Genomic DNA, 12,419 nt, shown 5'->3' on the forward strand with positions numbered 1-12,419 from the left:
TGTATAAGATATGTAGAGCCTAATCTGGATACTGATCTCTCAGTTTTTAGATTCTATTTCACTCTTATCCCATTTCGAGCACCATTATTCTCCCTTCTAATATACACCTTTGCATGTGAGGTTCCTGTTCACGGATGGTGCGATGGGCACATTATATACTATCCTATATACTTGAAAGATATCGTTACCCAATATACCATTAACTTTTAGGTTTTTCCCTTCAATGTGGGTTTCCTGATGAAGGCGCCATGTTCGCCGAAACGCTCGTCAGTTTTCCGAAGAACCAATATTGTATTATTTTATCAATTAACTGTTTTTCTTGTGCTTTATAATTCTATTTGGCTTGTTTTATGTATAGTCATATGTGTTGTTATTGTAGCTTGATATATAGTATGTTGTTAAATTCATGCTTCACAGAGTGAAAGCAATTTTGAAGTTTCCACAGTTACATGAACTTCACTGTAACACTGTCTTTTATTATTATTTTTGTCTATATTGTAATATATTGTTTTGTCACCTAATGTATCTATCTTTGATATAATGATTTAAAAAAATTGAGTCTTCATTTGAATATTTTGTATTAATAAAATTGAGTATTTTATATTTAATATTGGTGCATTGGGTTTAGCATTACTATTATTAATTTATGGTCTAATAATTTTTAATTGACCAACATGCTGCCAGAGATTTTCCATAGTCACAATTGTGTTTTCCTTGTCCTAGGAATGTCTTTTAGTACCAGGAGGTCCTTATTTACACATTTTGGGAGAAGAACTATGCCTTGTCCCTCTTACTTTTCAAAGGGATTTGCCTCCTGCACACACAAAGGAGTTTGACACTAGGCTTGTTCTGTCTTTTGTCAACCCAGCCGTTTTGAAGCCTTAACAGGGTAAGGGAAATACTTTTCAGAACCAGATGTGGGGGGAGTATTGGACATCCCACCCCTTCAAAGACCATATATAAACATTGGACTTTCTGATCCAGTCATCAGTGCACTTATGGATCCTGTGAACATTACAGAAGAAAGACGAACTTGCCCCTAGAGGACTGCCCTGCTACTACTAGAGCACTGCCCTGCTGCTCGAGGAATGCCTTGCTCTCTGTAAAGGAAGACTGGGCCTGCTTTCTTCATCTCAAGCTAACCTGAGTGACTCAATCGTGACCAGTTGGCTGACCTCCTCTCTGATGTACAAGGACACAAGCTCCAGAAGCCTCTTCACAACTGCTCAGCTGATCTGCTGCACTGGACCTGCCTAGACCTCCAACTGGACCTGCTGAGCCCTGCTGACCTCTGCTGGAGTGGGTTTCTAATCCCCAGGAGGTGCGTCCCCAGGTCCTAGACCCTCGGCTGGCATTGGTTAGCTCCTCTTGTGAAAAAAGGTGAAATACAGACGTTTTGGGATATTTGCTGGCACAAACTGGCCCGTTTGCACTAAGACTCTGCCGCCTGTGGCGACCACCAAAATAAAGTTCCTGTGAACCTGAAGATCTGCACTTCGCGTTACAGCAACAGCCCACAATGACCTCCAACGTGAAGCTCCAGTGACAACAGCCCACTACGTCCAGCCTACTCTTGGTGCTACAGCAGCAACCATCCGTGATGCTCTTCATTCTCCTAACAGCCTCACTGACCATGAATAAAACCCTTTGCGCCAGACTTTGAGAAGGTAACTTTTTCAGCTGGACTAACCTGTTCTTCATATCCACCATGCATGCCATTGCAGTCAGCCTGAACTTGTGACTTTTCCCCAGCCTAGCACAACCAGATGATTGCAAGTGGCGCTCTGTGGTCTTAGGCACTATATCTACTTAAAATTGCATATCAACGTTTCTAATGATTGGATTTTTCAAATTACTGTTTTTGTTCTGCATAAATACTTTACACATTGCCTCAAAGTTAAGCCTGACTGCTTTTGTGCCAGGCTACCAGAGAGTTACGCACAGGTTAATTTATTAACTGTTGTGGTTCAAACTGACAAGGATTGTGGTTGATGCCTAAGTGGGGCTTTCACCCCCCCTCCACCAATAACCCAATTTCTTACAGTGATGTCATCAAGCATGTCATTGAACATGCCATGAATGCTGTAATATGTGAGGATGTAAGCAGTGCATAACACGGGCACAAATTATTGTTCACTTGCTGAACTATAAGTGGCAAATTTCAGTCGTTTTTCAGGTTTACAATGTCACACCAGGACTGTCATTGTCACCAATCATGCCACTTTAACCTTTGTTTTTTCTGTAAATTTCTGTTTATTTTTACGTAAAGTAATATTTTACTACTGTACTTGATGGCCACAGCAGGTGTTGGCTGCTGGGCCTGGTATTGTTACATATGGTTCTAACATTTTAATTTGCATTTAAATACCTGAGAAATTCACTGAAAAAAAGCTTACATTACATTATATTTAGGTGAAAATATCAGTTATAACGTTACATTTTAAACTAAAAAAACACTGATATTTACCAGTTAAAGTTAACTGAAGTAACTATATCTCGCGCCCTCATCATGCACTGCTTATGACCTCAAATATTATATCACTCATGACATGTTCTGTGACATCTTTGTTAACATCAACGTGACATTTGCAATGACATCATTGATGACAACACCTTGCATGGCAAGGGTACAAGTATTAGTTACTGAGTCCAATTTTGTATCAGAGTCTTACTTTAATGGTCTAAACTCCTTAGGAAGCCATGGATATACTTTTGAAGTTGCATATATTTCAAACCTTACTTTTACAACTTCTACAAATCACTGCACCACGGGAAATAAAGGTCTTGATTGTGATCTCTGTTTTAGTGTCTCAATATTTACCAAGCCGAAAAACTGGCATTTCTAACCGGATGATTAGTTGATGAAATTAGGCCCCCTCTGGCTCTGAAATAGTTTTTACAATTTTAGTACTTGCATTTTCCCACTAGAGTTTTTTGTAACAAATGGTCAAATGAACATTCTGTCAGAGATAAGTGTCCAGCTTGCCTCAGAGTCCTTGCCTTAAGTTTTATTCTTCTCTCCAGCATATGGTTACCAGAGAACAACATGGATACTGCCCCTGTGTAGGGGAGTTGGATACTAAGAGGAATCTGCGGGATTTTAAAATCCTCAGGATTGATAGCTCTAGGTTGGGGTTATATTCTGTTGCAAGATATCTCATGTCTGCCTGGATTTGGCGTTCTAAATGTATCCAAGCTAGAGAATAGGAAATGTCACAAAGTTTGTATATCTATGTGGCAGTGCTTGGATGATGTGCCATTTTTATCCTGTCTGACTTGTTAGTAAAACAACTCTTATTTGTTTTATCTTTATTGCATTACAGTTTTGACTCTGCATGAATGCATTTTAATTAAGTTTTTATAAACATTTTAGGATATGCTGCATTTTTATGTTCAATGGCATTTAAATTGTATGGTCTAGTAAAACATTATCTTCACAATAGAAAATAGCTAATTCATCAGTTAATTAGCCAGGACCTTTGGACCTTCCCGAATGACCTTCTATGGTGATTTTAATTTGTGGTTGTTTTTATGTATTTTATGTATAGAGAGCCTCGCCTGCTGTTTAATACATGAAGGTAATATGTTTTTTGCTAAATTTGCACTGACACATTTGTGCCTGGAAAGTGAGATCCCACTTTTATGATTATTTTGTTTGTGTGGTGTTACTTTTTTAAAATGATTCGGGTTATGTGGTTTACAAATAGAGTGTTGTTGATTTTATGCCTTTACTTTTATGAACTTTTGAACGAAATAAAGTTCTTATGATGATGATGATGATTAGTTTCAGTGACTTCTCAGGAGAATGTAATGGAATGTGGTGATATTAAGTATAGGGGACATTCTGCCTGTAAGCAATGGAGGAAAATTCAGGATATGAGCTTGAGTAAGACAATGTCACTACACCTTTCAAAGAAGCGATGTTCTCCTTCTTCATTCATGGGTAGAAGGTACTACTGGTTCACTGGATGGCTGCTGCTCAGGTATAATATTAACAGCTAGTAGAATTACAGCTTTTGAAGGAGTATCCACTTTTGCTGGAGTTTTTTCAGATAGAATAATTAGCATCCTAATGTCTGAGAATGGAACTAGAAGCTGTAAAGGAGTTTGTACCAGACTCTCCACAGGGGTTACAATGACTTTCTGATGGCCATGTACTTGAGATCATGATGGTGAAGCAGAGAGGATCACATCCTTCTGGCTGTAGCAGATTCCCTCTTCGATTTTGGAAAATTGTGTGTACACCTCAAGTGCCCTAGATGGTGGATGTCTTAATGTTTTTGAATGTCTCGTTGTGTAGTGATATTAAATGACCATGTCTAAATGTCGATGGGGTCCTTAGCACATTTACAACAGCAATATCATGGTCTGTTTCAACATTGATGTGGAGATTAAGGTTGATCTGATCCTCGACAGCAAGCCGGTGGGGAGCCCAATGGTCTTTGATGTCAGCATGAGCTGGAAAACAGAGGAACTCTCAAGCAACTGCCAGAACAGGGCATAATAAGATAGGGAAGGCTGCTGGATTCTTAAAAGAACTGTGTCTCTTTTAAGCCCTGTTAGACAGACTGATAAGTATCTAACTGCATTTTTCTTCATGATAGCTATGTTTTTACGCATAGTTCAGGGGCAGCAGGTAAAGAATATGTTGCTGTCAAAAACGTATTATTATTTGGAGAGAATGTGAGTCCTTTCCTAGTAAAAGTCTGACATCCTGTCAGGTCCAACATACAAGTTAAAAAATAAACCTGGGGTCAACCACTGGTACCTAAGGCACAGAACAGACAGGCTTAACATAAGGAAAAGTGTGTAGAGTATTTAGCAGAACCTTATGGAGGCAAAAGCTACTCTAAGGCACCAAAGACACCTTACCCCAATTAAGCTTTAGGATCCACTCTGACAGTGGGGATCTTGTCCAGTAATAATACAGACTGCAGTGCTGAAAAAAATACCAAGGAGTCGACTTCTTACAGTGGGCTCTTCAGGTTCTCACTAGTTCATGTTGCAGGGACAAGATCCACTCAGTTGTCTCACATTAACGTCAACTGTCCATATTCCTCTGAATGAAAAATAGTGCTGATGCCAGGTGCTATGCACATGTAATCTATATGCAGGAACAGGTGCAGCAACCTTGCTCATCTTAAACACCCGGCCCAGGACTGTGCTTCCTCTCACACACACTGCAAACTCCCAGCCTGATAGCTTTAGGGGTACCTTGATTTTGTTTTCAGGTGTTGCACCTCTATCCCAGGAACCAACCGCCCAGCCACCTCCTCAATAAATGTCTGGCCACCTGCCTCTTGCCTCAGCTCCCATAGCAGTTCACTAGGGCTAACCACTTGATGAGCAGCCAAACACCCTCTGCGCCTCTGCTCTGTAGAGGATGGGGTGGTGGAGACACTTGCAGAGCCTCGTGGAAGACTTGAAACCTGATCACAGATTGTGCTTCAGGCTCAGAGGCTGGCGCGTTTGCAATAGGGCCTCTGAGGCTACAGTTCCACTACCAGCAGCCATATGTAGGCCACCCTTGACCAGCAACCCATGCACCAAATGCTCCAGCTCAGAGCGGGTTCTGCTAATAAAACAGATACACAGGAAGGCCCAGCCTTACATCAGTTGTAGTGGCTGGGAAATAAAGGAAAAATATGTTATTCATGGCATGACTGGGCAATGAACTCTACTTTAACCAGCTGTCTTTGTCGGGCCTTAGCCAAAGTTCCCTATTTCTAATGGTAAACACATTCAGTGAACATTATATAATGTAGAAGTGTGAGACTGCAATTACGCACAAATTAATATGCAATAAGAGTTATACTTTAGATTAAAAAAGGTCTTTACAAATAGGTAGCAAAAAAGGATGCACTAAAACACTGAGGCCTACCGGCACTTTTGCGCCACCAGAACGTCACTTTCTGACTTTCTGATGGCGCAATGTGCCATGGCATATTTCTCATGGCCTTATGAATATGTGCCCCTTTCACGCAGAAAACTGTATGAACGGGGCGTTCCATGGGTGTTGCTGTGGGTGCTCCTCCACAACACCCATGGAACTGGACACATTCCAAGATTTATGAAAAAATCGTAAACCTGGGAATGTGTCAGAACCTAACGCCACGCTAGGGGTGGTGTTAAAGAGGAGCAACAAGGAGAAATGTTTTAATTTCTCCTTTTGCTTTCCGTTTTCTATGTGTGCAGCATTCTGCAGCACACATAGAAAAAGGAAATCATCTGAATTGATTGATTTTGAGCAGGAAGGTCTCCCTTCCTGCACAAACTCATTCAGCCCCACAACCAGACACCCTTGCACCATGGTGCAAGGGTACCTGCATTGGTGCACGGCAGCCCATTGTGCGCCGGCCCTGGGAAAAAGGACAGGAATGTGCAGTATCACATAGATATAGTGCTTTCCTGCTCTTTTGTTTTGACATTGGGCAGCGCAGAAAGATTCTTTGTAGTGCTGCCCTACATCAAAACCTCATAAATGAGGCCCTGAAGTTTCTTGAACTTTCCAGCACTGAGATACGACCATGAATACTGTTGATAGGATGGATATACAACGTTCTTTGTTATGAGGAAGGGAACCACCATAATGTAAAGACCAAAGGAAATGATGGACGGAGTGTTGAACATTTCAAGCACTGGATTCAAGCAAGCCTGGCTGAAGACGGCTGTAATGCCAGAAACCGGTCCCGGGATGCTTGTTTCCGGTCCATTGAAGACATGGCTTGGCAGTTCGGGCTGGACTGTTCCCATGAGGCACAGGGTCAGACTGATTTGCATATGGCCATGTCTGAACTGGGGTGGCAGAGTGGGCTAAAGAACGGTGATGGATTAAACCCAGATCAGTTGACTGGGGGTGAGTGCTTGCAATGTTCAACACTCCGTCCATCATTTCCTTTGGTTTTTGCTTTAACCACCATAATGTGCCAGAAAAGATTTGCCCTAGGGGGCATGGCTGGATGCCACAGAATATGGCCACAGTTTCGTAGATGTCTGTGCTGCTTTGGCAGTTAGGGGTGGAGTTACGAGGTCCTGGCTTCGTTTACCCATCTTTAAAGGAGATTCTGCATTTAGGAATACTGCAGCATTTTGAATATACCAGAATTTGGCTTTTTCCAGTGGCAGCGGATTTCCTATACCGTGGGGTTCTTCAGCCCGTCATGAGCCCACCATTCTGAGCGACGTACCTGAAGTATATTGCCTTTACTGTGCATCAGGCAACTTCCATGTTGCAAAGCTTCAGACTTTCAATTAACAGCACTTAAAAGCATATGCTGTTTTTCACATGTAAAAGGACATTTTACATGGGGAAAAACAATACTCTGCATGTTTCTTCAATTTTCTCCTAATGGTTAACTCCTGGCTTGAGTTTTTCTTCAAGGCATGCACCTTTTAAGGTGAGACCGCACTGGTTTTAAATATCCTTTACTGTGTTTAAGTGTCTGGAGACTTACCACAGCTTATATTCAACAGTTGTAAAAGCATTGTTTCTCCTTATATCAGTCTGCCTTCTGCTTTATATGGGGAGAGCACACAGCGGCAAAATAGAAGTCAGTCATCTTCTTCCTCAAAATCTGCTACTCTTCTCCGTGTTCTAAGCACTCATTCAACAAATCCCTTTTTGCCCTCAACAGTCATAATGGAAAAAAACTCAGATTTTTTAAAAGACTGCTCCTTTCCCTCTAATGTTGCTGCAGCAATTCCGAAAAAAAAACCACTTCCTCGGTCAAGCGGCCGCAAAAAGCCCTTGACTCCCCCTCAAAATCACCTTCCAAACTGCCGCTGATTGATGGCATGGAGGAACTATGAGCATTAAAACCCTTTATGATGGATACTAATGCTTCATTGCAACATATTGAGGAGAAATGGTCTGTGCATGACCAATATATCTCTAATCTGGAACAAAGTGTTAGCAACCTTGAAGATTGCCCTCCTGTTAATCCTTAAATCATCACAGATATGCCAGAACTGAAAAGACTCACTGAAAATGTAGAGACCAGGCGAAACAACATTCATGTTTTTGGGATTCCAGAGGGATCAGAGGGTTCTTGCAAACGGCATTACCTTCAATCCTTCATTTGCCTTCTGCTCCTTCTCTCTCTCTTCCCGATGCTCATCGGCTTGGTCCACGGACTTCTAATGGCCCTCACTCTTGGTCCAGAGGAATTTTTATTCTTTTTTTTAATTCACTGATTTTACGTACATATTATCTGAGGCTAAAAAGGCAGGGCCTATTCAATGGTCTGATCATAAGGTGTTTTAACAGACGATGTTTCTTCAGCTACAGCAGCCTGTCGGAAACAATTTCTTAACCTAAGGCCACGACTCAAATCCTTGAATATTAGATATGGTCTACTCCATCCATGCCCCTTTACAATTCCATTCAAGGATAAATTCTATTCCTTTGAAGAACCTGAAGATCTACACACTTTCATCAACTAATAAAGACTGAGGCAATGGAACTTGGAGCCTCCTCAATCACTTGAAGACCTAGTTTTATGTCGCTGTAATGTTAATCTTTCTTATTCTAAGCTTAAACATTTATCGATTTTTCAAGTTTTATATATTGACTGTTTTCCTCTTCTTTCTTTTTTTTCCGGTAGATAAAATATCTTTTGTGGAATCCTTGTGTACCTTCCCTCGCTATGTTCCCTCCACATCACGTAATTTGTCTCCCAACATGTCTTCCACTGGTAAGTCGGATTCATGTTTTTTCTTTTAAAACCTTAAACCTAATGCCTTTTACATATATGTGATCAGTGTTGCTTGTACATTGCTTGGTTTAACTTGTTTATTTGCACGTTCAGCATATTTTTTTTTCCCTCACTGGATCTTGTTGCTCTGTGTTCTAAGATTAATTATCTATTATTGCACTGCAGCTGCTCTTGCCTGTCTGCCTCAGGTGCTCCATTGTCCCTTCTCCTTTTGGGGGTTTTCTTTCTTCTCTTACTCTCAGCATTCATGGACTCCGGTCTTGTACTGCCAACTTACCAACTATGAAATTTTCGGAGGTCATCGTCCTCCACTTCTCTTCTGTCACTCTTGTTCTTCTTCCTTTCCTTTTTTCTTCATTCTCACTATCTTGATATGCCTTGTGTCATCTCTGTTTCAGCAGTTGTACATTCATTTTTATTCTGATGCAACAGTTACATGGACCGTCAAAGGGCTTACAAATCTCATTAATTGTCAGTGTGTTTTATCTCATCTAGCTCAATTGAAATGTCACATAGCTCTGTTGCAAGATACGCATCTTAGTGATTTGTAGGCTGGTAAGCTCAAGAAGCAATGGGTGGGTGACATTTTTCTCTCTCCTGCCGCAAACAATAATGGGGTTACTGTTCTTAGCCATAAATCTCTCAAAATCACTACACCTTCCCAACATCAAGATACAGAGGGGTGCTGGGTACTTGTCACACTCACAATTGATAAGTCTGCTCTCAGTTTCCTAAATCTTTTTGTCTCAAGCAATCCAGATCCAGGTTTTTGGTGAAATCTATCACACATTGTCTCTGAGCATTACCACAGACAATTTAATATTAGGAGGTGACTGCAATCACATTTTTGACCCTTTTTTGGACAGACATTCTACCTCATGATTTGTTCCCCGTGCCTCTTATAACGCCTTCAAAAATTTAATTTCCCAACATTCTCCCTCAGATCCCTGGGGGCTTTACAATCCTAACCTTTTGGAATATTCCTTTTATTCACCCACTCACCACTATCAATCAAAACTTGATTACGTCTTTCTTAGTAATGATTTACTTCAACACATGGCTAACTCAGAGATTGACTCTATCTTGATATCTGACCACGCACCAGTTATCAAGGACTTAGACATCCTTGCTAATAGACCTAAAATGTCCTCCTGGAGGTTTAACAATTCTTTACTTTCAGATGCCCATTTCCTTCCCTCCTATACTGCTTTCATTGAGAAACATTTCCACATTAACAATACTGGACAAGTATTGTTTATTCTGTTTGAGATGCCTTTAAGGCAGCCTCAAGGGTATTAATTATAGGTTATGTTCATTCTAAAAGGAAATCTGCCCAACAACAGTATGATTGCATTCTCACATGTATAGAATCTCTTGAACATGATTATTACACTCATAAAACTAGCAAATAGCACCATGAGGCCCTGGTACAGCTAAGTTTGAATTTAACAAATATGTAAATGAGCAAGCCTGTTGCATGCTCATGAAAGTCAACACTAGATAGTACAAAGGTAACAATAAGAGGGATATATTTTAGCTCAATATTTAAAAACATAGGAGGGAAAGAACAACTCTAAAATCCATGACTGATAACAATACCGTAAAACATTTCAGAGATGCCTATACTGCAGCATGTTTTGTCTCCGGCTGTAAGGATTTATATACTTCAGAACAAATACCATCAGAAGCTATTTCTCCAACCTTAAACCCAGAGATTTATCACTGGTTATTCTCTCAACATTAGACCAACCGCTTCAACTCGCAGAACCTTTTACGGCCTTACAGTCACTCCCCAAGGGCAAAGCACCAGGTCCTGATGCTTCACTGTCAAATGTTATCTTCACTTTGCTATACTCCTCTTCCCCAGACTTTTTAAAGTACCTAATTGCTTCACCATTTCAAACTCTGCTTCTGGCTCCTTTGCAGAAGCCATGATATGTTTAATTCTTTAATAGAATAGGGACCTAATGGACCCGCTTGTCCGGCACCTTCTCGACAAACACTCCCACAGGGGCATTCAATTTAATACTGGCCCTCTACTACTTACACTTTACACAGATGATGTTATTCTCTATGTTAGGAACCCAGACGACAACTTAGAGCCGATCCTTTGTGAATGTACCTGCTTTGGTGCCATATCGGGTTGCAAATTAACTGGGGGAAGTCCGAGGTTTTCCCTTTGACAGAGGCCCAATGCAACTGCACTTCCGCGTTCCCACTTAGGAGTGTGACGATTAAGTCGAATATCTTAGCATACACATTCATAGGGATCAATCACAAATCCTTCAACTCAACTACGGCCCGGCCTTGGATAAACTATCTGATAGCATTGATCGCTGGTTGAAACTCCCCTTGTCAATGGCCGGTAGAATGGCTCTCATCAAAATGGTCGTTCCCCGCAATTCTTATACTTGTTTCAGAATATTCCTATACCTTTGTACGGTAGCTTCTTTGCGACTCTTCGTTCTCAGCTTCTGTGGCTGGTGTGGGGGGGTGGTCAGCCTAGGGTCAGCTGGGATGCTCTTACTCTGCCCTTTGAGCGTGGGGGATTCGGAGTTCCTAACTTCCGTATTTCTTATCTGACTGCGCAGTGTAGCTTCTTGCGCCACTGGTTCCGCCCAGACGCTCAAATCCCAAATCTCAGGCCTGAAGCAGACCTCGCACTCCCCTGTCGGCGCTACTACCGGTGGGTTGCCTCGTGATCCCCAAGATCTACAAACACTTTCCACAACTAGTTGGGCATGAAAACAGCTGTCCCGAGCAACCGGGGCGCCACTGCTTTATTCTCCATCCCTCCCTGTGGCAGGAAACCTCTGGATTCCAATCACCAAGCAGGCTGTAGTGCAACGTACCCTTCCTAAATTTAACCTGGGAACCTTTGAGGATCTATTCCTGAACAATCATGTCTTCTCTCGCTGTGAGGAAACCCGTTTCTCAGTAGCCACTTTTCTCGACCACTTTGTACTACGCCGGTTATTGACCACACTGAGGTCCATTGTCCCGACTTATACTATAGAGCCGCTCGATTTTCCTCCACTGTCACTACTCATCAAGGATACCAGTGGAGACCACTTAATGACCAAAATGTATAAAACTGCTATCGCACTTCTCCCACCTAGGGATTTGAAACTGAGACAGGCGTGGGATCGCGACCTGGGTCAGCCCCTCTCGGATGTCTAGTGGCACTATTGCTGTAAACAAACCAGCATAAATTGTTGCATTTCAAATACCTGCAGCGGCCATATGTTACGCCATGCATGGTCCACCATATGGACTCCTCCAGACCCCACACATGTCCCCGGTGCAAGACCCCCATTGCAGATTTCGCACACATGACATGGTCTTGTACCAAATTTGCCTCATTTTGGGGTAAAGTGTTTGAGGCGTTATCTTTAATGTTGGACCAACCCCTCCCTCCATCCCCCCTCATGACCTTACGGGGATACTTCAGAGATCTCCCCAAGTCATGTAGGTGTTTTTGCGCTCTCGCACTGCTCTTGGCTAAAAGGGAGGTCGCTATTTTTGGGGGGAATAAACACCCCCCCCGTTATTGAAGGGTTGGATGTATAGCATGACTCATTGCAACACTAATTCAGAACTATAAAGCTCAGTTACAGCCCCCAGCGTCTCGCCCTCTTGATATTTGGCAGCCTTTCAAATCTTACCAGTTGGCCAAATCATAAGTGAGCTTGCAAACTGACCCGG

The sequence above is a fragment of the Triturus cristatus genome, chromosome 9, assembly GCF_964204655.1.
Source record: "Triturus cristatus chromosome 9, aTriCri1.1, whole genome shotgun sequence".
NCBI lineage: Eukaryota > Metazoa > Chordata > Amphibia > Caudata > Salamandridae > Triturus > Triturus cristatus.